Genomic DNA, 23710 nt, shown 5'->3' with positions numbered 1-23710 from the left:
GCTTTAAAAAGAAAAGGAAAAAATGGGTGCATGGTGAGCTACTCAAAAGTAACCTGATCATTCTGCAAAGAAAATGAAGCCCCAAGACCATCTCAATGTAAGTCCTCTCGATTGACCAATCGTGCGTGGGCTTCAATGGGATGCAAAGTGAGGGGCAAAGGATTGATTGTTTAAGCATGACTCATTGGCTCTTGGAGCCCCTTCTAGCATGGCCTTCATGGTCGGTTCTGTAGCACTAGGTCTGGCTTAGAGTATGTCTTACCCTTAGTGCTGTCTCTATGTGAAATATAATTATCAATCAACACACTAGAAACAAGAGGCCGAGTAGCACCCTAGACGCCATGCTACTTAAATTCCTCATGCACCATGAAGTTTCCCAACGCCACTCCTCTCACTATCCTACTCCCTCTTCACCCTACTAACCAATCCCCCCCTTATCATTTACAGATCCTCCAGAGCACCTGGGGACCAATTCCGTTGGTGACGGTGCGCGGTACAAATACCTTTAACATTTAACATTTAACATAACCAACCTTCCAAACTATTTACATCACGGATGACAGTACATCCACACGTAGCAAGCCACAGCAGGCCCCGAGGAGTGTCACTCTCTCTAGACAGCTACAATGCATGCAACGGCAACACGTACAATGAATCATTACTAAAATATGCCAAGAAATATCTTCATTCTGAAGGGTACAATATTCATTGAATGATGGAAACGTCTAATTCTACTTGTAATTTGTGATATACAATTGCCAGGATTGCACCCTGCAAACAAAACATTTTTTGGGGGGAAAATCATATTCAATTTGGTTACTATGTGCTTAATATTACATTGTTTATATCTCACTGACATGTCACAGTATCTTAAGTGCATAGCCACTTGTTACTTCTTGGATAATGTGGACGATCTTCAGTATGATGCCCTCTCTTACCCCACGTTCCCCGCGCATACTTCTATGCAGTCCAACTCTTGGCTCTGGCACATCTGTTCAGCCCCCTGGGCACAGGGATTTTATCTTGCAAACTAAGCTGGTGAAAGCCCCCAACCTACAGGGCCCACTAGAGCACAACTCAAGCCTATCATGCAGCCACACACCATATACATGCAGTACCATGCCTCGTCAAGTAGGGATATTGCCATCACGTCACAGCTGTGCTTCAAAACAAGATATGCACTACTGGCATTTTCCCTCATGCTGTTCACACTTAAGACGCCTGCACCACTACTACTACAAACCTACTGCCATCATGCCCTTTGAATTTGTTTAGTCTTTTATCTAACCCTCTTCTTTATCTCCGCCGCCCTCGCCCGCTTCCTTGTTAGGTCTGGAGATACCCTAGCAGGGCCACAATACGCCACCTCTCGGGTAAGGTCAGGCACCGTAACACCACTATGGTGATGATGGGCGCAGTGTAAATATCTCTTAACATAATCTTAGTCCAAACACCCACAGGATTCCTGGCCTCAATACAGTAGAAGGAAACATTTTAAATGTATGTTATACAATTACTTGAAGTTACTCCTAAATAATAATGTGAGTCGGATTTAGCAGACACTAGTCCTCGCAGCTGGCGCTAGGTATTTGCCGCGTGTAAATTGCGTCTGCCATTTTGAAGACACATATTAACCAGCTTTCTTTGAACGTGCGTGTGTGATGACATCATCACGTTGCATTGTGTCAACTGACATTTCATCCAGTATTCGGCATGTTAATGATGGCAGCAATTTAGAAAAAAAAATGTATTTGAATTTGATAGCAGTAAAAATACTTCCTTAATAGTATACTCATATTTTAAGATGTACCTTGCATGGTGTTGGGATGTCAGGCACATTAAACCTTTCTTATAAACACTTTACATTATTTGAACTCATTTCAGTTTGTTTTTCCCTACAAAATGGTAGCAAGGCTTACATTAGCTCTCTAATTGAGTGCATACTACATTATCTAAATGAGGATTTGGAGATGTTGGTAAGAATATCTCAAGCGAGACCATACTCTTAAAGGATAAAAGAGACAACGCTTCTGATCTCATGATTTCAGATTCTGTACTTTTTCCGTGATGCTTCCCAGATGTTTAGAGCTTTGTATTTCCTGAGTTTCAGTCCACTGAATTCGGACTCCAGGGGTTTATTTATTTATTTTTACATTTATAGAGCTCTCAAAGCCCAGAGGCAACTAGGCTAGCAAAGTCTTGCTTTGCTAGCCAGTACTGGACTTTTTTTGTGGTCGCATTTCCTGTTCTGAAACGTGATCTGCGTCCATTCCTTCTAATGGATGTCTTCCCCGGGGGCCACGCCTATGCATGGGAGTCCACATGGACATGTTAGTCAGTAGACGACATTACCAGCGTTAGAATTAACTAGAAAGCCCCATAGGCATGTGATCTCACCCCATTGAAATGATATAGAACTGCTTGTATTTTGACATGCAGCACAATTATCACATGGAAGTGTCTTCACCCCATAGTTGTGTAATTAATTTAACCTCTGGTTCCCCATCTGTTTGAACTAAACTTTGCTGTAGGTCTTTTCCTTTTCAAAATAAAGAAGGGGTGGGGGGGTAGTCATTTACTTTTCTATCCCTGTAAATATATACCAGTTATTCCTAATGATGTGCTTTATTTTAGAGCTTAATGGGTTATATGTTTTAATGCATACAATCATGTCCTGTTGTTTGCTTTTATCTATCGAAATAATAAAGTAAAGTTGTTCAATTGATATTAATTTATTTTTTTATACATTTGTGTGGCGCACCTAAACCTGAGGCACCTGGGCGCAATTCTTGACAGTTGCAATGAAGTTACATCAGTACGGAGTCCCTTTTATGTACACGTGCCGTTACTTTCCTTGCATGCCATTCCCTTCCAGCGTTTCTGCTTATGCCAAGACATTTGACTTGTTGGCACAATTTCTTTTCAAGCATAAACATGGGCCATATGACAGGCCCATTTCAAGCTGGCTGCATGTAAACTCGTACGATGTATCAGAATATCCATGTCTGCATTGTTAGTATATACCTGGCTATATTGTTTATAAAGATCAAGACCTATGATTTCCCACTCTGATCAATACACCTTGCTCAGCTATGATACTTCCCATATCCTTCAGCTCGTTCATTTAGCATTCACTGCATACTTAGAAGATGTTCACTGCCTGGTAGAAGGGTATGAAGAACTCTTGCGAGGGTGGCATGCGTCAAGTACGAAGATGCACCTCGCGTCAACCAGACCATCCACCCAGTAGCACTGAGACATTGACACATGAGATTCAGTCCAAGAAAGGAATGGGAGAAGCAACTGTCTGACCAGCAAAAGCAGAACCTAATTGGGAGAGTTGATATCCCAACACCCTGAGGGTCACCTATTGTGGAGACCATTACACAGAGCAGCCGGACAATGTGCACTTCCCGAACAAGTGTGCCAAGCAAAAGTGGCACCCTCCATACATGATATTGTAGCAGACTTGCAAGGGGCTGTAGTGTTTTTGCAAGCTTTTTCTGAATGTGTGATATCATTAGCTGCAGCTACACTCGGACCACCCCCCCCACAGTACAACATTCTCATGCCATACTTATGTATACCACTACACTACAAGTGATCCCTTTTTGGAGTCTCTTCTGTTGCTGAGGTGTTTCAACAGTGATGGTCTTCATGTAAATAAAACATCTGTAATAGAGCATCGCCACCATTTAGAAAAGGTTTTCCGAAGGTCTAAAAATCACGGGCGAAAGCTGAAGTGCAAGAAATGTGAATTTCTGCAGCCATGCCTGGAGTTCTTTGGGTACATGTTTAAATAGATTAGCATATCTGAAGATCACAAGCAGGCGGTCACTATCAATGCTGCTGGACCACCAATGAAGCCTTCAGAAGTTAGAAGCTTCCTGGGGATGCTGACCTATAGCAGAAGGTTTTTTCCAATCTAGCCACATTGACCAAACCACTACGTCACTGCACAAATAAAAGCACACAATGAGTGGTCAGACAAGCAGAAAGTGATGTATAAAAACCCCACGGTTGGGCTTGGTGCAGTTAGCACCATGGATACTGTAATCCTGGGTCCCTTTCCAAAGTCATGCATGGATTACCTGTTACGCCACCCATGGGAAGCGACCGGCTTAGAAGTAGTCAAGGAATTACCTAATGGAAGCCCACAGTTCAGGAAACTAGAAAGACAGCTTTCGCTTCGGGCAACTGAGAAGTTTCTAGGAAGCACAACCAAATCAAATGAGCAGAACTCAAGATGATCCACCAAGAGTGTTTGAAGTCAGGGCAGAATTGTGCATTTCTCCCTGGGTGGGGGGGGCTTATTTTCCATGTTACAAGAATTGTTCTTCCACGATCTTTAGAAGAAAGGGTTATAATCTTGACACATACCAGATACCAAGGCACGGCCAAAATGAAAGGGCAGGCTACGTGAATAACGTATAATTTCCTGTCTTGGAAAAAAGGGAGAGAGAATGGTAGGAAGTTGCCTCATCTGCAAAGTGACTGGCGGTCCCAACAGGCTGCCACCCACTGTGACTCCGCCAACAAAGCTGCACCCCGTGGCACGGGTTGAGCATGGATTTTGGAGCACTGCCAGCGGGACAACACTTCATGGCTATGGATAATAAGCACAGCTGATATCCTGAGGTAGAGCTCACGGCAGCCTCCACTGTAATTCCATTCCTAGAGGAAATGTTTGCTATGCAGCGAAATCCTGAGTCTATCAGATCAGATAATGGCCCCCTGTGCCACGGAAGAGCAACTACAACAAGAAAAGAGGATCCGTAAATGGAACCCTCCGTCCCTTGCACACCTTGCAATCCCGTCAATGGGTGGCTAAATCGTTAGTTGCTGAGAACTTTGTTAGAACAAACTTTTCAAGTTAGTGCGTTTAGAAAAAATCAGCTGCTCATATAATTGTGATAGAGAGAAATGTTTAATAGTTAAATAAACAAAGCAAATAAGCAATAAAGTATACAGTTCAGTTTAAAAAGATGGCTGACGCATTTCGAGAACAACATTCTCTTCTTCCAGAGCCAGATGATTGTGCTGAACTGTAAATTAAAAGTGAGGGAGAGAGGCAATCAGGTTTAAGTCTATGTATGTGCAGAAATGTAGCTACTTTCACATGAGTAAGAGCACATAACTTAATTCACATTTTTCATCTCATACTGCGCTAGATCCAATACAGTCTAGGTCATTATCTGAAGTCACTGATTAGCACATGTCCAAATCATCACTATCCAGGGTACCGGGTGATTGAAATGAGGGCTAGCACAGGTCACTATCCATAGAGCATTAGTCAAGGTGATGCTATAGTTTATCGCACTAAATCATATTGGCATTATAGAGTACGAGTAAGGGTAGAGCATATAATGGATATAGAGTTGGGCACTCACCAATGTACGGTGCAAAAGTGGACCCAAGCATCTATCTGGTCAAGGGTTCCTGTGAGTGGAGACCTTGTGTCTTGAGTCATATGGTCAAAATGAGGTTCTGTCACAAGTTGAAAGGAGCGAATCAGGGAAATACATAGGCTCCAAAGTAAAATGAAAGTGAAAGATTCAATTGGTAGCTCACCAGGGTACGTAGTCTTAAAAGCGCATGTACGCCAGTCAGCGTTGTTGCAATGGCACAGCAGGATGCAGTTCAATGTCCGTGTCTGACATGTATTCGATGGTGTAACAGCAGAACGTAGTCCCAATGGTGCAGCAGGGCGCTTTTCAATGTTAGTCTCTTGCGTTCATGCTGTGTTAAAACAGCAGTTCGCTGCGGAAAGAAGTAAAATCAAATTAACAATAGAGCGTGTGCAGGAGGTGAGCAAGGACGTATGTTCCTATTATCCAAATAACTTACCGAGCAGATCAGAGCATCAAATCAATACCGCGCGGACGAAAAGCCAGGTGGGTGTATTCCGTGATGTGGGCTACGCGGGAAGTAATACTGGCAACAGTTGCCAGGGAGAAGACGCGAGTCGAATGAAGCGCGTCCCTTGTCAGGTTAGTTAGATGGATCACTGCGGTGTAGACAGTGAAGATGGACACGGGAGTATACTAAGTTCTTTGAAATGAGTATTCATCCAAGGCGGCCATGTTGGACTAGTGTTGGACGTGTAAAGGAAAAAATCCAATAGCTATAAGGCAGTCAATCTAGTGCATGTATATGCTAAGTTATAGATGTGTAATCGATTCTAAAGAGAAGCAAAATGAAATAAAGAATAAATAGTGTGATGCCACGTGCTAATGTGGATGTGTGAATCAAGTGACTTCGGATTACATGTCATGAGATGTCATATACAGTTACACATGGTGTACAGCAGAGATTTTTGCACAGTTAAATCACAAGTGAAATATTAAAGGGTCTTCAGAGGTCAACAACGGGGTCCATGCTGCAGGGATGGAAACTGGTGGGGTTGTCTCCTGTGATTCAGCATTATATAGGGTGCCTAGACCAACTGGTGAATTAGAGAGCGGCTATAACTGTAGGAACATAATTCTTAATGATCGCTCATGTCTATGATCATTCCTTCGGAGACAGGTTAAAGCCAGACATTTAGTTGTTGCACTGGTGGTCCTAAGCCCATCCTGGTTGTGTGTTGGGCGTATCCATATTAAGTCTATACAAAGCATTTCAATGAAAATTCGTCATTGAGTCCGCTGGGTAATAAGATGTCCAGCTAATGAATCCAAAATGTTTCCCTGCGAGACATATTGTCTTGATAGTTTCCACCTCTGTATGTTTTTTTTACTACTTCTAAGACTTGGAATTTAACCTGTGCCACAGTGTGGCTGTTTTCCAGAAAATGTCTCGCAAGGGGCGATTTATTATTTTTACACCTAATGTTGGATTTATGTTCGGTCATTCTGTCTTAAATGGCTCTCGTGGTTTGACCCACGTATAGTTACGCACAGGGGCATTTGATGGTGTATATTACTCCTGTAGTCATGCATGTCGCGTAGTCCCTCAGTTTGATTTTTTTCCCGGTCTGAGGATGCGAGATTGTGTCACCTTTTGGTTACATTGTTGCAGTGTGTGCAGTATAGGCATGGGAATGTGCTAGCCTTTTTGGTTTTAAACACGCATTGTCTGTCTGTTGGTGGTCTTTCAGCCTTCACCAGTTTGTCACGAAAGTTGTGTCCATGTTTGAATGCCGGTCAAGTGTCACAGCAAGCAGAGGTAATAATAAGCAGTGCTCAGATACCTGAGTGTTCGTAGCGCTATATGAATGTAAAACTATTATTATTATTATCATGGGTGGTTTGGGGAACAATTCATGTAGTAATGGGTCGTTTTGTAGGATGTTTCAATGTTTCCTTATAGGTCTGCCCACCTGAAAACTCTGTCTTGAGTATTTTGAGATGTAGACTGGAGGTGTTTCATTCTTTTTCTTTCTCTGTGTTAGTAGTCGGTCTTTGCTGATCAAATCAGACCTCTGTTTAGCTTCTTGTAGTACAGTTTTCGGGTATCCCCTTGTTTCAAATTTCTCCATTAACTTAGAGCATTCTGTGTCAAGACCCGCTGGGTCAGATGTGATCCGTTTGAGTCGCAGAATTTGGCTATACGGTAGACTTTTAAGCATGGATTTCGGGTGTGAACTTGTGAAATGCAGTAAATTATTTACAGCAGTTGGTTTGTGGTACGGGGACGTTTTGATCCGATTCTCTTCAATCACCAGATTGACATCAAGGAAGTATAATGACGGGGCCCCTACTTCCATGGTGAATTTAATGTGGTTATGTGCTGAGTTCAGATAGTTTAGGAATGAGTCCAGTTCCTCTCGGCTCCCACACCAGATGCCGAAAATGTCATCTATATAACGGAAGAGCAACAGCAGGGTAGGTAACTATCATTGGTGCAGCTAATACAGCTACAAAAGGTCCCATACTGGGGCCCAGGAAGGGAAGCAGTCCCAGTCACCCACCAAATGCTCATGGCACTGCTCACCCAGACCAGAAAATGCCCATGGCACTGTGCCTCTGAACAAATCGAACAAATGTTCCTGCACTGCTCACTCTCAAAATACCCATGGCACTGGGTCCCTGAACAAATGCTCATGGCACTGCTCACTCAGAAAATGGTCATGGCACTGGGCCCCTGAAGAAATGCTCATGGCACTGCTCACCCAAAAATGCCCATGGCACTGAGCCTCTGAACAAATCGAACAAATGTTCATGGCACTGTTCACCCAGAAAATGCCCATGGCACTGGGCGCCTGAACAAATGCTCATGGCACTGCTCACCCAGAAAATGCCCATGGCACTGGGCCCCTGAACAAATGTTCATTTCACTGCTCACTCAGAAAATGCCCATGGCACTGGGCCACTGAACAAATGCTCATGGCACTGCTCACCCAAAAATGCCCATGGCACTGAGCCTCCGAACAAATCGAACAAATGTTCATGGCACTGTTCACCCAGAAAATGCCCATGGCACTGAGCCCCTGAACAAATTCTCATGGCACTGCTCACCCAAAAATGCCCATGGCACTGAGCCTCCGAACAAATCGAACAAATGTTCATGGCACTGTTCACCCAGAAAATGCCCATGGCACTGGGCGCCTGAACAAATGTTCATGGCACTGCTCACTCAGAAAATGCCCGTGGCACTGGACCTCTGAACAAATGCTCATGGCACTGCTCAAACCGAAAATGCCCGTGGCACTGGGCCCCTGAACAAATACTCATGGCACTGCTCACCCAGAAAATGCCCATGGCACTGGGCCCCTGAACAAATGCTCATGGCACTGCTCACCCAGAAAATGCCCGTGGCACTGGGGCCCTGAACAAATTCTCATGGCACTGCTCACCCAAAAATGCCCATGGCACTGGACCTCTGAACAAATGCTCATGGCACTGCTCACTCAGAAAATACCCCTGAACAAATGCGCATGAAACTGCTCACCCAGAAAATGGCCATGGCACTGGGCCCCTGAACAAATGCTCATGGCACTGCTCACTCAGAAAATGCCCCTGAACAAATGCGCATGAAACTGCTCACCCAGAAAATGCACATGGCACTGGACCTCTGAACAAATGCTCATGGCACTGCTCACTCAGAAAATGCCCCTGAACAAATGCGCATGAAACTGCTCACCCAGAAAATGGCCATGGCACTGGGCCCCTGAACAAATGCTCATGCACTGCTCACTCAGAAAATGCCCCTGAACAAATGCGCATGAAACTGCTCACCCAGAAAATGCACTGGACCTCTGAACAAATGCTCATGGCACTGCTCACTCAGAAAATACCCCTGAACAAATGCGCATGAAACTGCTCACCCAGAAAATGGCCATGGCACTGGGCCCCTGAACAAATGCTCATGGCACTGCTCACTCAGAAAATGCCCCTGAACAAATGCGCATGAAACTGCTCACCCAGAAAATGCACATGGCACTGGACCTCTGAACAAATGCTCATGGCACTGCTCACTCAGAAAATGCCCCTGAACAAATGCGCATGAAACTGCTCACCCAGAAAATGGCCATGGCACTGGGCCCCTGAACAAATGCTCATGCACTGCTCACTCAGAAAATGCCCCTGAACAAATGCGCATGAAACTGCTCACCCAGAAAATGCACATGGCACTGGACCTCTGAACAAATGCTCATGGCACTGCTCACTCAGAAAATGCCCGTGGCACTGGGCCCCTGAACAAATTCTCATGGCACTGCTCACCCAGAAAATGCCCATGGCACTGGACCCCTGAACAAATGCTCATGGCACTGCTCACTCAGAAAATGCCCCTGAACAAATGTGCATGAAACTGCTCACCCAGAAAATGCACATGGCACTGGACCTCTGAACAAATGCTCATGGCACTGCTCACTCAGAAAATGCCCCTGAACAAATGCGCATGAAACTGCTCACCCAGAAAATGGCCATGGCACTGGGCCCCTGAACAAATGCTCATGCACTGCTCACTCAGAAAATGCCCCTGAACAAATGCGCATGAAACTGCTCACCCAGAAAATGCACATGGCACTGGACCTCTGAACAAATGCTCATGGCACTGCTCACTCAGAAAATGCCCGTGGCACTGGGCCCCTGAACAAATTCTCATGGCACTGCTCACCCAGAAAATGCCCATGGCACTGGACCCCTGAACAAATGCTCATGGCACTGCTCACTCAGAAAATGCCCCTGAACAAATGCGCATGAAACTGCTCACCCAGAAAATGGCCATGGCACTGGGCTACTGAACAAATGCGCATGGCGCTGCACGGGTATTCATCAATATTTATCTGCAATATATTGTGCTTGCAGCAGCGCAATCAGCCCAAAGCAAATTGGTGCTTCTAATATTGCAACTCCATCATTGTTGCTATATTTGTTTTTAAATGAGAGACTGAGAGTGAGTGTCACCAGAGATTTGCTCCAAAAGTAGAGATCTTCAGATACGGTGAATCCCTTTCAATTCCACACAGTCACAGCAGCTCAGCAGCGGGTACTGGGTGCTCATGTGCAGAGCTGAGCTCCATGATCATTTAGCCGGAGCTCAGAGAACTAAATCTGACCTGCTGGTCTGGCAACTGAAGTCATGCGTTCTAAGTTGCAGTATTTTATCAATGTTATTTGAGAAAAACTCTTTATTATGTAACTCATATTTTCCTCTCTGCTGCTGCATAACTATGCTTTGCAGTCTTCCTTGGCAGCATTCACATGTGGCTATGATAACAAAAGAGACCCTGCAGCACTGATGCGGATTTAAAGTTGCCCAATTCTTTAGCAAGTTCTCAGTTGCTACTTTTCTTTATACATTTTCAGTAATGCACTTCTTCCAGTTGTAAAAGGTACCCCCTTTTCAGAAGATTTTAGCTATATATCCCACCAAAGAATGTATTGTTTTAGGTGTCTTTCTTTTCTTTTTCACTGTGGACTCTCCGATATCTGGCTGCCCTCCCACCCTCCTCAACAGGATCGAGACTTCTGGTTAAAATCATTTGTTTGATTCAAATTGGGGTTCTTTAACATGTACTTAACCCAAATGTCTAAAATAGGGTTCCCCATTTGCCACTGTCAGCAAGAGTCAAACCTATTCTTGTTTATCATAAACTTTAGTCCTAGGGAGTGAAAACAAGTGTATGTGGAACACGTTATTGCACCAAACTAACAACAAATAAAATCACCACATATCACACGTATTTCGTCCACTACAAGTTCCATGCAGTAATATCGGTTCACAGTCTGTGGGCACTATCCAAATATGCATAGAACACTTTAAAATGTAAACAACGTGTACACCCCCAACTAATATCAAACGAATCCCACTAAAATCGCCACTAGTCCCCTTTTTTGAAATGTAGAGGTCTATGTCCAAGTGTGCGTGGGTCCAATAAAATGAATAAACCATGTAAATGAATGGAAATACATTGGCAAAATACAAGTTAATTTGACCAGGCCTTCCTGACTAACAAAGACTATCTAAAATTCCGACATAGCCCGTGTAGTCAATCTATTGTTTAGTATTTTGGATCTGATAGACAGTGAGACTTTAAGGAACCTTGATAATGACCAGGCTATTAAGGGTGTATTGGCTTTTAGTACATAAAGCAGAGCAGGTCTACATTGCTTACAGGACTGTAGAGAAGCAGACATGTGCAACACTGATAGACTCCGCCCCCCCTCGTCCGTCTACTGGAACAGCAGTAGAAGAGCCCCATGTGCGACACCCGGTATTGGCCCAATGCTGCATGGAGTGTATGAGAGACGATCTGTACTCAGACAACCATATCGAATGTACCCTCAAACTGAAAGTGTAGTGGGAGATTTGTAGGAAACACTAAGCTTTGAAGAGCTGTAAAAAAAAAAGTCTAACAACTGCAAAGTGACGTCATGAAAAAAAGCACGAAACAATATGCAAATGCTTAAAGCATCAAGATGTAAGTGAAGTAGCAAGAGAAACTTGTAACTGAAAATAAAGAAATCATGTGCACCAAAGAAATAAGGGAGCAGAGACGAAGTGAATGTATATATGCAGAAACGCAAGCTAGAAGAGACATATAGAAGCTTGCCGCAGAATAAACTGTAACGTGTCTAAAGCAGCCATGAGAAAAAGATGCACGGCGGACTGGTGTTGAAACCAATCAAGCTACCTCAAAGACAGAGCAGGGCTGCAGAGTCATGAGATGCTGGAAAAACAGCTTTGTGTGACGAATAAAGAGGAGTCTATTGGCCTGGGATCAAGGATGCCACATCAAGGAATAATTGCAAGGCACAAAGGAAGTCAAGAAAATAAGCCATGTACGTGAGACATATTTCTCTTAGATTAAGCATAGAAGAAAACATCTGCAAGTGCCAAGTATTGGACAATCAAGGACAGAGAAAGCCTATGTGAGGTAGAGCATCCAAATCTCCAGAGGCGAAGAGGCATAATGACACCCAGCCTAATTGAATTGAATAGCAATAAATAAGAGCTTGAAATTGACAAAAGTGTGGCCTCCTCACACGTGATTCAGAATTCGAAACAAGGGTTATTCATTAAGCCCCAAAGGAAGATAATGGTGTATCTATGCTCCCTTGAACATCCCAGAGAACAGGCTGTAAGGTCAACTACAAAGAAGAAGCCTTGGTTTAGGGGCTGACCGATGAGAGATGATGGACTAATTGGGCAAGTGGGTAGTTGTCTGATGTTGTTCTCTGCACCTGAGTTTAGTTTAGCTTACGTGCTGCTAACAAGCCGAAAGTCCAAGGTTGGCAGAGAATGCCAACCAATCATAGGGGAACTATGGAGAAACATGCTATACAATGTTCTACAGGCCAATCTGCTGCTGTTATTATAATATAATCTGTATTATACGTATTCAGAGGTCGTTTAAGGCATGCCTACCTGATTAGGGGTATCCAGTAGCGTTACTAATACTTCTATGACACATAGGTACATATGGTCCCTTAACCAATCCCTCCCTTCAATAGGTGTTACAGTTTGCCACGTAGGATGATGTCAGAGCTGACGTACATCGAAGTATAAAGCCTTTGTATAATCGAAAACTTAAGTGTGAGTGCCTGGACTACATTCTTTTGTTTGCCAGATTGCCCTACTTTAGTGACAAAGTAGTACTTTGCCATATTCTTTGAGTCTGTCCGGTTATTTGGGTCCAAGATCATTATTGGTAATTCCATCGAGCACATGAGATGCTTCAAGGTGCTACTGCACAGGACATTGATCTAAGAAGGCAAATCAAAAAGTGATGGCGGTGTGTTTTGTAGGCTGGGCAAAAGAGGATTAGGTGGAGCAAGTCCTCTATGTCGGCCATACATAGCGGACAAATTTAATTATTTATGTTATTTCCTGCCCACTTCGCAGTGATTCCATTCAAGAAAATGGTGTTAAATCTCACTCGCGTGATAAGGACACAACCTTTTTCAGTTTTAGGCCATGTTAAATAGCCCCGAAGCTGGCCCTCCCAGAGGGTTATATAGCTCCTCATATCCTGTTTCTATAGTTCTGACTGTTCTCTTCCCAGTGTGAAAATCCCTTCATTCTCTTTGTGGCCTTGCGTCATTCGGATCTTTCATTTTCAAGCTCTCTGGGCCTTCCAGCTCCAATCTAATGTGGTACGAAGGGGAGGTCTTATTCACTCATTCTGTTCACAACCAGTAAATCTTGATGGCAGAAAAATTAAGAAATGACAGTGCGAGACAATTTCTTATCGGAGATCAATACTTTTATCTCTAGATGTTACCCTGTAGGATGACTGTGAGACCGAAGCGCCACAGGCTGGTTTCCAATCACCAGGAATGGTTGCCATGACTGAGGAAGCATGCGCGCTGCTTTTTCTGGACCCGCAAACCATCTCCCCTGAACCGCTAAGGCGGCCAGTGATTCACTCCCTAATCTGGATCCATTGTGCGTTACCACTGTACAAATTGCATGTCTGTGCAGGACGTGTACAGCAAACGATTCCACGTAATTCTGGAACTCACTGACCTAAAGACGCTCACTGGCCCCGTGCTCAAGCCGCCTCTCTACAGGAGTTGCATTTCTTGACCACACTCCATTTTCCAGCGGCAGCTGACGCAAAGGATTCGGCTGTTAAATACATTTCCCCTGCTGTGTTTCAGGAACAAACTAAACTACTGGTGCATCAAGCACTAGTACTTACTGTCAGGTCCAGGACTCTCTATGGAGATGTCTTCTGCCTTCACGGGCTGATTCTTTGGTTAGTTTTCCCTATGAGGTCCTATTACTGTAGCTGTGGAAAGGCTCCCAGCAGCACTGCAGTATCTGTCCAGAACTGAAAGATCCGACCAGGAAGTGTGCTCCCATCACACACAGAGCATGGAATGGAAATACAGGGATTGTGTGTGAACCTACTCAGTGAGGAGACCATGTGCACTCTGGAATGGTAGGACCTGGCTCTGTGTTCGGAACAGGGAACGGGATAGGGGATAGGGTATGTATATGGCTCAACGTGGAGTCCTTTTACAGAGTGTTAAATAGCTATGTCTTTAGTGAACAGCATTTGATATTGCAGGACTTGTTAACGAGCCACAAATAGTAGTTGGCTGCAAATGTCAGACCTAACTGAAGGTGATATGATATGATAGGTTATTTATAACGTGCTTAATAACCAGAGGTTTCTAAGCATGGACCCGGGGATCGAACCTGTGGTGCTCTGTGTCCTCTTGCTTCCAAGGCGAGCATGTTGCCCCTGAGCTATCCTCCCGAGGTGGTGCCAAAGACTTGGGGAAACCTGGAAGCTATGGAACTGTAGCATAGTTGCAACACTGAGTAACAGAGGTTCTGGTGCTTGAACGTCATTCATATTACCACAAACAGAAAACAGGTGGATCTACCAGGCTGGTAGCCTTTCGCACAGCCAAGGCAGACAGAGAAGTGGTTGTGCAGTAATATCTAACTGTGTCCTTGGGTGGGAGCTGGAGCCATAAGGTATGGTATCATTGTGTTAGAGTCAGGTATACGAGTCAGGAGTGGGGAGGGAAGACAAGTTGGTTAATGTGTGCAGGCATGTCTTAGATCTTCTGTCCATGGAGCCACTTCAGGGTTTATTCTGTTTTTAAGGTCACACTTGCATAGAATGATAATCTAAATAGGCTAGACCAGAATACCATGACTAGTTAGTTTAATTTACCTTTACTAAGAAAGCAAATGTTAGGTAACAGCTGTAGCGTGTGCCCTATTCTTAGGAAGTGGGAATTGACTGGGTGGGCTGCTAAAACGCTTCTGAGCGGCACCCAGAAGGAAGCTGGGCGAGCGCACATGCAGAAAGCTTAAAGGGAGCATTGGTTGCTGACATGATCCATTGCAATCTGTGGGCGCTTATCCAGTCCTATTGCATTCTTTGCATTCTGGCACTTGTAGTCTGAGTTGTATAATGGGATAAGCAAGACTGCAAGCCCCAGAATATAAAGGAAATAACAGGACAAGTTAAGTGCCTACAGATGGGAATAGATCATGTTGGTAGCTGTGATGCTGAGGAGTGATGATGACCCTGGTCAGATGTCAGCCATGGATTAGCAGGGACTGCATGTGCTTTCATATTTCAGCCATGGGGGGGGGCACACTAGGAAAGGAATAAGCTTCTCAGTTCACGTTGACCATGCAATGGCTGTTACGGTGGACGAGGGTGTAGGGTTCATGCCAGTCCGTCATAAAGCACTAGCAGAAATTATAGGCAAAACAATCAAGTGGAAGAAAACGAGCTGCGGAAAGGAGTTATACACCACGATAGAGCATCCCTTTGGCCACCATGGTTGTCTTCGTTCATTAGCAGAGTGTCCTCTGACAGTGGTGGGGTTGTCTATGGTGGGTGCCAATAGCATGTTCAGTCTTGTGATGTTTTCCTTAACTTACTGGAATGGTGCCAGGGTTGAGTGCCTTTGTCATTAGGTTGTCGCGCTTACACCATGACACTTTCTTGGAGTGGTGTTTGGTGTGAGTTGGGTTAATATATTTAGCCTGGTGGTTGCGGGAGTCCCTCTGGCTATTGCAACATAGTGGCTGGCTGTTGTTGCCTTCCTGACCACCCCAATATTTGCAGCAAGGTGGAATTGGCATTCATAATGGTGTTTCTGTTTAGGGTATTGTGTGTGCATATGGTATGCGTTAGGGCAGAGCCTCAGAGGAGTGATGGTCTCATGGGGCAAGAGGAGCATGATTATGATATAGTATGCCCAGGGCTATTAATTTGGGGAGGGCCAATATCCCAAGCGATAATGACCCCTCCCGAGGTCCATAAGACTATTATCAGATAGTCGTAATAGTAATACATGCTTTGGAGTTTTCATGGTAAAGTAAAAACGTTACATTAATAAGTACACAGACAAACTGAGTTAGTGAATTACATGTGTTTATTTTGCAGTATTTAAATAATGGTGTCTTCATAAGTTAAGCATTTAAATTACAAGGAGCCGTATTAAGAGAAGCACATTTGAGGTGTCATGTACAATTAATAGATATCGCTGTGAGAAAGTGAAAGCATTATCCCATGTGTTACAGTTCTCCTTGTTGTTTTAAATAGGATGTTGCAGCAAAGCAAGATCCTCCCAGATAAGAAGTGTCTTGTTGAAACAAATCTTGCGTGAACATTGGATTGTTGTTTCCCTACTTTTTAAGGCAGAATGTTCAGGATGCAGTCAATACCAGCGTTGACTGCACTCTGAACATTATGATTGGCGGAAGGGAGGTCAATAATGATCTCCATTTATTAATGTATTTACTTATTGTTTGCTTGTCAGGCGCTTATACAGTAAGACAGTTCTGTTTCAAAGCGCCCACGGGGAAACAGGGAGGGAACATGGTATTGAAACACTAAAATACAGTGGAGGGAGAAAAGGACGGATCTACTATGCCTTGTGAGTATCTAGAGCATGCAAGTTCAGCAAGGAAAAGGGGGCTGGGGGTAGGTGCTGGGGTGTCCATGCTCGTGGGTGAGAAACAGATGAAGTGCATGGTATGCTAAGTGCTAAATGGCCTGGAGCTGCCTTGGGTGGAAAAAGAGAAAACTCCAGGATGGAGGCCGGAGGGTGCCGAGGCAAGTGCTGAAAGGCAGACAGAAGATGGGGCGATTGAGTGTGAAAGGTCAAGGACCCAGAGGATGCATAAGGGCCCTGGACACCAATCACAATAACTGTGAGATTAGCAGAGGAGGGAAGAAGGGAAGGAGAAGGGAAGGAGGAGGTAAAGAGGAAAGTCTTGAAGAGCTTCCAGAATTTGAGAAAGTACTGCTCAAGACGCAGACGAAAGGGCAGGCTGTTCCACAGGAGGGAGCCTGCTGAAGAAAGAGATGGGCCTCCTGCCCTCTGTTCAGTGAAATGCTTTACACCCAAAGAGTTGGTTCCATAGGAACGTAGAGGTCTAGAAGGAGAGCATTTAGTGAGATTGAGTTGCATATAGCATGGTCCCTGGCCACAGACGGCCTTGTGGATGATGCAGAGGGATTTGAATTTAATCCATGCAGCAACTCGGAGACAGTGAATACTTTTTAGGGCAGGAGAGATGCTGTCCCTGGGCTTAAGGCCAAGGACAAGTCTTGCTGCCCTATTCTGGCTTAGCTGAAGGTGTCACAGAGTGGAAGAAGGTAGTCAAGCCTAGAGAGAACTAGGACTCGGGTAACATTGAGCTTCTGGGGGAAAGTGAGAAATGGGAGAATTCCTTTGAGAAGGAAGAGTTGAAAGTGGGACTTCTTGGCAATGTCCTAAGTGTGAGGGAGGAAGAAGAGAGAGGAGCCAAAGATGGCTCAGAGGTTTCTGGCTTCAGATGAAAGAGCAGGGGGAGAGCCCATGGAGGAAGGCCAGAGTGAGGGTAAGAAGGAGGGAGCAAGGGTCCCAATGGGAAGGATCTCCATTTTGCTGGCATTGAGGCAGAGATCCGTGGAAGTGCACCAGGACTGAATGGCAGATAGCCATTCGGGGATAATGGAAGGTGCAAGAGAGTCAGCGGGAAGTTTGAAAAAGAGTTGTGTGTCATCTGCGTAACACTGAAAGTTGGAGAAGTAGGAGATGAGGAGTGCCAGCTGAGCATGGTAAGTGTTAAAGAGCCAAGGGAAGAGGTTAGACCCCTGGAGGACACCACAGGTAGAGAAGGAAGTAGGAGCGGAGAAGGTGCCCAGGATGGCTTGGGAAGAGGGGTCAGTTAGGAAAGAGGTCAGCCAATCCAGTGCCCATTCTGAGATACCAAGGGTATCATGGAGCCTGTGTATGAGGATGGAATGGTTGACCGTGTCAAAGGCGGAGGAGAGATCGAGTAGGATGAGGACAGCAGGGGAGTTGAAGTCCAGAGATATGAGCAGTTATTCAGGAGTGTTCAGAAGAGCAGTTTCCGTGCCTCTGGATGCTCGGAATCCAGATTGATGGTCATGGAGACCACCAACAAGTTTAGTGTGTGAGATGAGGTGAGGAAAGGCCAGCTGCTCCAGCAGTTTCCCCAAGAAGGGGGTGATGGAAATAGGGCAGTAGTTTGCCAGAAGGTAGGGTCTGCTGAAGGTTTTTTCATGAGGGGGCGCAAAAGGGAGTGCTTGAGGGAGGTGGGGAAAGATCCAGTGGCAACAGAGTGGTTGCAAAAATCAGCGAGTGCGGAGGCAAGAGAACCCATGTTGACCTTGATGGTTCTGGAGGAGCAAGGGGAACCTGTTTGGAAGAGACCTTCATGGAACAGACAACTCTGGTAACTTCTTCCAGTGTGACGGGGAGAAGGAGGAAAGGGGGGGAAGAAGGAGGGTGAGGGACCATGGAAGGCCAGGGAGTGAGGGATGGGCTGTGCCGGTGAGTAACAAAGGTGTTCAGGATGTCCTGAGTTTTTGTGGAGAAGTGTGTGGCCAATGCATTGCAGAGGGCCTGGGAAGGAAGAGGAGAGGAGGAGACTGCGGATGGGTTGGCTAGTTCCCTGAAGATTTTGAAAAGTTCAGCCGTGTTGTTGGATGCACCAGATACCTGTGCCTGAATTTGGGCCCTTTCCTTGGCATGGATGTAGAGTCTGTATTGCCTTTGGAGCAGGCGGCAGGCCAGTTTGTCAAAGGGTGAGCCTGAGGTTTGCCACTTCTATTACGCCACTCTGCACTTTTGTTTCAGGGCTGCAAGTTTGGAGTTGTACCAGGTGTTACACTTGAAGGCGGGTTTCAGGTGGAACGTCATGACTCGGGCAAGAATTTCAAGGGTATTGGTGATGGCCAAGTGTAGGTTGCTGAGAGCAGAGTCGGTGGTAGAGTCTGAGGTGGGGGGACAGGGGAGGATGACGGTGGATGAGAAGGCAGCAGCTGACACTCATTTCATTGGGACAGATGTTCATGAATGAGGTTGGCAGGACTTTTGGGGGTGCAGTCAGAGGGTCGAAGGGACCCATGCGGGAGGAGAGGAGAGAATGGTCCGACCAAGAGAGAGGGGTGACCAGAGGGGGAGATTGAGAGAGAGAGGTCAGAGTGGATGAGGGCGTCCAGAGTGGGTCCAGCCAAGTGGATTGGACCAGAAGGGAGAATGGAGAGGGATAGAGAGGTGTAGAGATCAATGAAGGGAGTGGATGCTGTGACAGGGGAGTCTAATTGGATGTTGAAATCACCCAAGAGGAGGAGATTGGAGGTGGTTGCAAGTAGGGAAGAACAGAAATCAGCCCAACAGAGAGGAAAAGGGTGGTAGTGCCTGGAGGCTGGTAGATGGTAGCAATGGTCAGCGAGGAGGAAGGAGAGACGACCAACTTGCATACCAGGCTCTCAAAGGAAGAGTACTGCTGGATGGTTATGATGGAAGAAGGAACCCACTCCGGGAAGATTAAGGCAATCCCACCGCCAGCACAGTGAGGTTGAGGCTTGGAAAGGATCTTAAAGCCATCAGGGAGAAGGGAGTCAAAAGCAGTGACTGAGCTGGCAATGAACCATGTCTTGGTAAGAGCGAGAATGTCGAGGTCAGTGTCTTCAAGAAGGAGGGAGATGTCAGCACAGCAGAGTGTTTGTTGGCTGAGCGGGCATTAAGAGTCACCAGGTGGAGGAGGTCTCTGCCTTTGAAGGTTTTCTGAGGTGGAGTACGGCGGCGTGGTGCACCAGTCAGAAGGAGAGGGACAGAGAGAGCGGTTGGGGGAAAGGCAGGTGAAGGAAGGAAATGAATGAGGGATGGCAGGATCCGGTCAAAGAGAAGGAGGTTGGGTTGAGGACCCTGAACTTGGATAGTGCCTGTGTGGTAGACATTAACAAAGCAACGTGAAGATGAGAAGTCGGCCAAGAGAACTTGCCACCATTAATGGGAGGGATTGTGAAAGTGTGGAGAGCGGAGATGAGATGAGGAGTCCTTGGGTATGGAGAACGGACAGAGAAAAGGATGTCGGTGAAGACCTCTCTAGAAGTTGCACTCACATAGGTGTCTGCCATAAGTAGGAATGGGTTGGCCCTTGATATGTCTTTCTTGTGTTTTTATCTTCCAGCCTTTGTAAGAGAGGGAGGGTAGGTGATAGTGTAGCAGTTGGATAAGATAGGAGAGATGGTGTGAGCCATTAGGATGGCAGAGTAAAGTTGAGGAGGAGGAGAGGCTGCACTGCACGCTCTGGCTCAGCTCACAGACGGTCAAGTTATATACAAGAGGGCACAAGATGTCATACAATGTGGGGTGCAGGATGTTACAACCTCAGTATTTCAGTATGACAGTCAAATAACAGGCCAAATTACAATGCAATCAAGCGTGCAGGATGTTAAAGCACAGCACCAAGATTTGAAAGTCAAAGAACAATGCAAATTACAATGCAATCAGGAGTGCAGGATGTTAAAGCACAGCACCAAGATATGAAAGTCAAAAAACAGGCCAAAATAAAATGCAATCAGGGGCCAGGTTGTTAAAGCACAGCAGCAAGATTTGAAAGTCAAAGAACAGTGCAAATTACAATGCAATCAGGAGTGCAGAATGTTAAAGCATAGCACCAAGATCTGAAAGTCAAAATACAGGCCAAAATACACTCACAAGAGCACAAAACACAAATGCAGTGAGAGCAGTAGAGTAGGTGAGGCAAGCGAGGATAGAGTGAGATCGGCACAGGAATGGTTCAGGAGGTTGGTAGATGAGGCAGTATGAATAGATCAGCCATCACTCACAGTGGTTCAGCAAAGTGTAGGGTTGCTGGGGCCCATGTTCATGGAAGAGCAGGATGTTCACAAGATGCCCCTTTTGTTTGAAGAGGAGGGGATCTGCAGCTACAGTTTGACCTGCGTGACTGGTGCTGAGATGCAGTTACCGTTTGGACTTTTCCACTTGTAAGGAGTAGGGATCAGGCGAAAGACACCACGACCAACATTCATAACAGTCTTCAAGTTAGAAGGCCCCTTTTCTGTTGGATTCATGGAGATAATACAGAAAGCATTGTACTCAGTCCCATGGTGGATCAGTAGGGAACGTGGAGGTGCAGAGTCCCAAGTTAGTTGGGGAGCCAGCAATATCAGGGCCAACATCAGGAGGCAGCTCATAGTTAGATGAGGGGGTGAAAGGTGGGGGGCCCCCATGGCCCTCCTCGGCCCTGACAGGCACAGACAGGGGCCTTAGGAGTGGGCCTTGGGGGAGGGGGCTGGCACAGCCTGCCGGCACCCTCATAGGCTTAAGGCAGCTCTGGCAAACCAATCAGAGGGCAGCATGCCGGGCTGTGGGAGGCACTTTGTTAAACAGTATGGCAAACGCCATATTTGAATGGGCTCCCACACCACAAGCAACACAGCCCCATGGGCCTTTTTTGGGGAAACAGAAATAAAAGCGTCCAAAAGCCCACACCGCTTTATGGTAGCACCCACAGGAAATTTGGGTAAACAAGAGCAAATTTCGGAGCTGAGCAAGGAGCGCTTAAAATATTCTGAGAGAGCCCGCACGGCCTACCTGATGGTCCATAGCAGGGGTAATGGTGGAGAACTGTAGTAGCTATATAAAAACGTTCAGTAATTCCTAAGTTATGAGAAAATGCCATCTCTTCCCTATTGCAATAAGTTCAGTCTCTCATCACTGTTATCATCTGTACAGGCAATACAGACCTGCTGCAATACCTACGAACACGCGATTACTGGTAAGCTTAAACAGCTCCTACATGCCCAAGAGTCAAAGCATCATGCTGGCCGCCAGGATCCGGCAAGCATAACCCGCAGTGACATGCATGCACCACAGTTGCCGCATATCTCTGCCCATTGTGTATTACATAGCAGCAACAACCCATACCTTGCCCTTCAGTCCACATTTTCATAACAATATCCCACTGCTCACAATGCCACTCCCCCACCCAGCTTCGCATCCTGCGCAAGGTTAACTGCTACAACTCACAAATATCATTGTCCCGGCCGGAGCAAATAAGTCACTACACACACAATACAGGTGGGAAAAAGTGGGCTGCAGCTTCATAATTAGGCAGGAGTTAACTTACAGGTAATCCGTCAGGGCCGATCTTACCATTGACAGCACCCGGGGTGAAACTAAATTTGGCACCCAATGCCAACCTCCTCACCCCTGTCAAGGTTGGCACCCCATGCCACCCTCCATGCCCACCCCGTCAAGGCAGGGCTCGAAGAGGCACCAAATTGCCAAATTTGGGGTTGCGCTGGTGCCACTGCTACACCAGCATGTAGTTCCTGACAGTACTTTCGTGTTGGATTTACCTCGTACCTCTGCTGTAAAGACCTATGATGGAAACAGAAAATGTGACGGTTACATAGATTAAAGCACACAGCAAAAGGGCAAGCTGATCGCCTTTGCGCATAAGGGGAGGGAGGATGGGAATGCGATTGTATGAAGGCCAAAAGCTTGCACCCAAATGTAAAGCGGGTCCTCCAAAATACTCTCCCCCTTTAGTACATCCACCTGTGAAATCGCCCCACTCCCTCGCAGTCGCTAGAAGTTTCTGCTCCTGCTCAGCTACAACCCCTTGCTGCTGGCCCCACTCAAACTCAAAATGGCCTCCACCCTCCAGTCCAGGTACTGCTGCTGCTAAAAGCACCAAACATCTATGTCATTGTCATTACATGTTTATTGTCATTTGGTAATGCCACATACATACTAGCCAATATTGTGTGACCAAAAAGATGTAGGATTTTCAAGTTTGAAAAATAATAATTCCCATAACAATGACATCACAGGAAAATAGAAAACATACAAACAGCACAACATGGAAAGATGTTGAAATGTTAAAAATGTATAATTCTGAATGCTAACACCAAATTGTCAGCAGATGCTGTGTGATGGTGTTACACTCTGCCACTTACTTTCACTGCTGGTTCACCTAAGGGTTGTACCGGCACGAATGCAGGACAGAGTCACGCAGCTGTCAGTTCAGTGAATTGGTATGAGTGCAATCAAAGTAATCACCTACCAGTCCACTGTATAGGCAGACCAATTAATGTGTTGCAAGCTCTGTCCTGGAGCCTGCCTTAGAATCACATAAATTACCTGCCACTGTAAAAAGCAGTAGGATCTGTCACTGAAATCTGTAGGCGGTAGGGCTGCCTCAAAAGCAGTAGCCTACTGCCTAAATCTGTAGGGTTGGCAAGCATACACATAGGGCACATGTCCACATCGTGCATCAAGAAAACCCATGCAGGACCCGTCTGGCTTGCTTGATGCAGCGCGACTGTATCACGCATCTGAGGTAACATCTTTCCCCACCAGGGGTGGACTGGGAGCCAAAAGAGGCCCTGGAAATAATGTTCAAAATGGCCCCATATTACACATTTTTAGCAAGCCCAACCCTTTTCATATAGGGAAAATGTGGAAAAGCTGCACACAAGAGGCCCAGGGTGCAGAGGCCCGCCGGAAAA

General features: G+C 45.8%; 1 protein-coding gene and 1 long non-coding RNA gene across 5 annotated transcripts in view; one reads left to right on the top strand and one right to left on the bottom strand.

The window, feature by feature from the left end:
- The window catches only part of LOC138471895 (uncharacterized), a 265990-nt gene extending 259984 nt beyond the window's left edge, over window positions 1-6006 (bottom strand). Inside the window, exons 1-4 of one of the 3 annotated variants that reach the window (XR_011268523.1) lie at window positions 5848-6006; window positions 5572-5760; window positions 5391-5487; window positions 4909-5045 (exon numbers count right to left, since the gene is read on the bottom strand). This is a non-coding gene — a long non-coding RNA (uncharacterized lncRNA). Of the gene's footprint in view, window positions 1-4908; window positions 5046-5390; window positions 5488-5571; window positions 5761-5847 lie in introns of those variants that run through there. The other 2 variants (XR_011268524.1, XR_011268525.1) reach the window with 2 other exon arrangements.
- The window catches only part of AJM1 (apical junction component 1 homolog), a 352779-nt gene that overhangs the window by 110075 nt on the left and 218994 nt on the right, over window positions 1-23710 (top strand). The gene's annotated exons all lie outside the window — the stretch shown is intronic.

Source organism: Ambystoma mexicanum, chromosome 8, assembly GCF_040938575.1.
Source record: "Ambystoma mexicanum isolate Mex_15411 chromosome 8, UKY_AmexF1_1, whole genome shotgun sequence".
Lineage (NCBI taxonomy): Eukaryota > Metazoa > Chordata > Amphibia > Caudata > Ambystomatidae > Ambystoma > Ambystoma mexicanum.
This window is presented reverse-complemented; position numbering and strand designations above follow the sequence as displayed.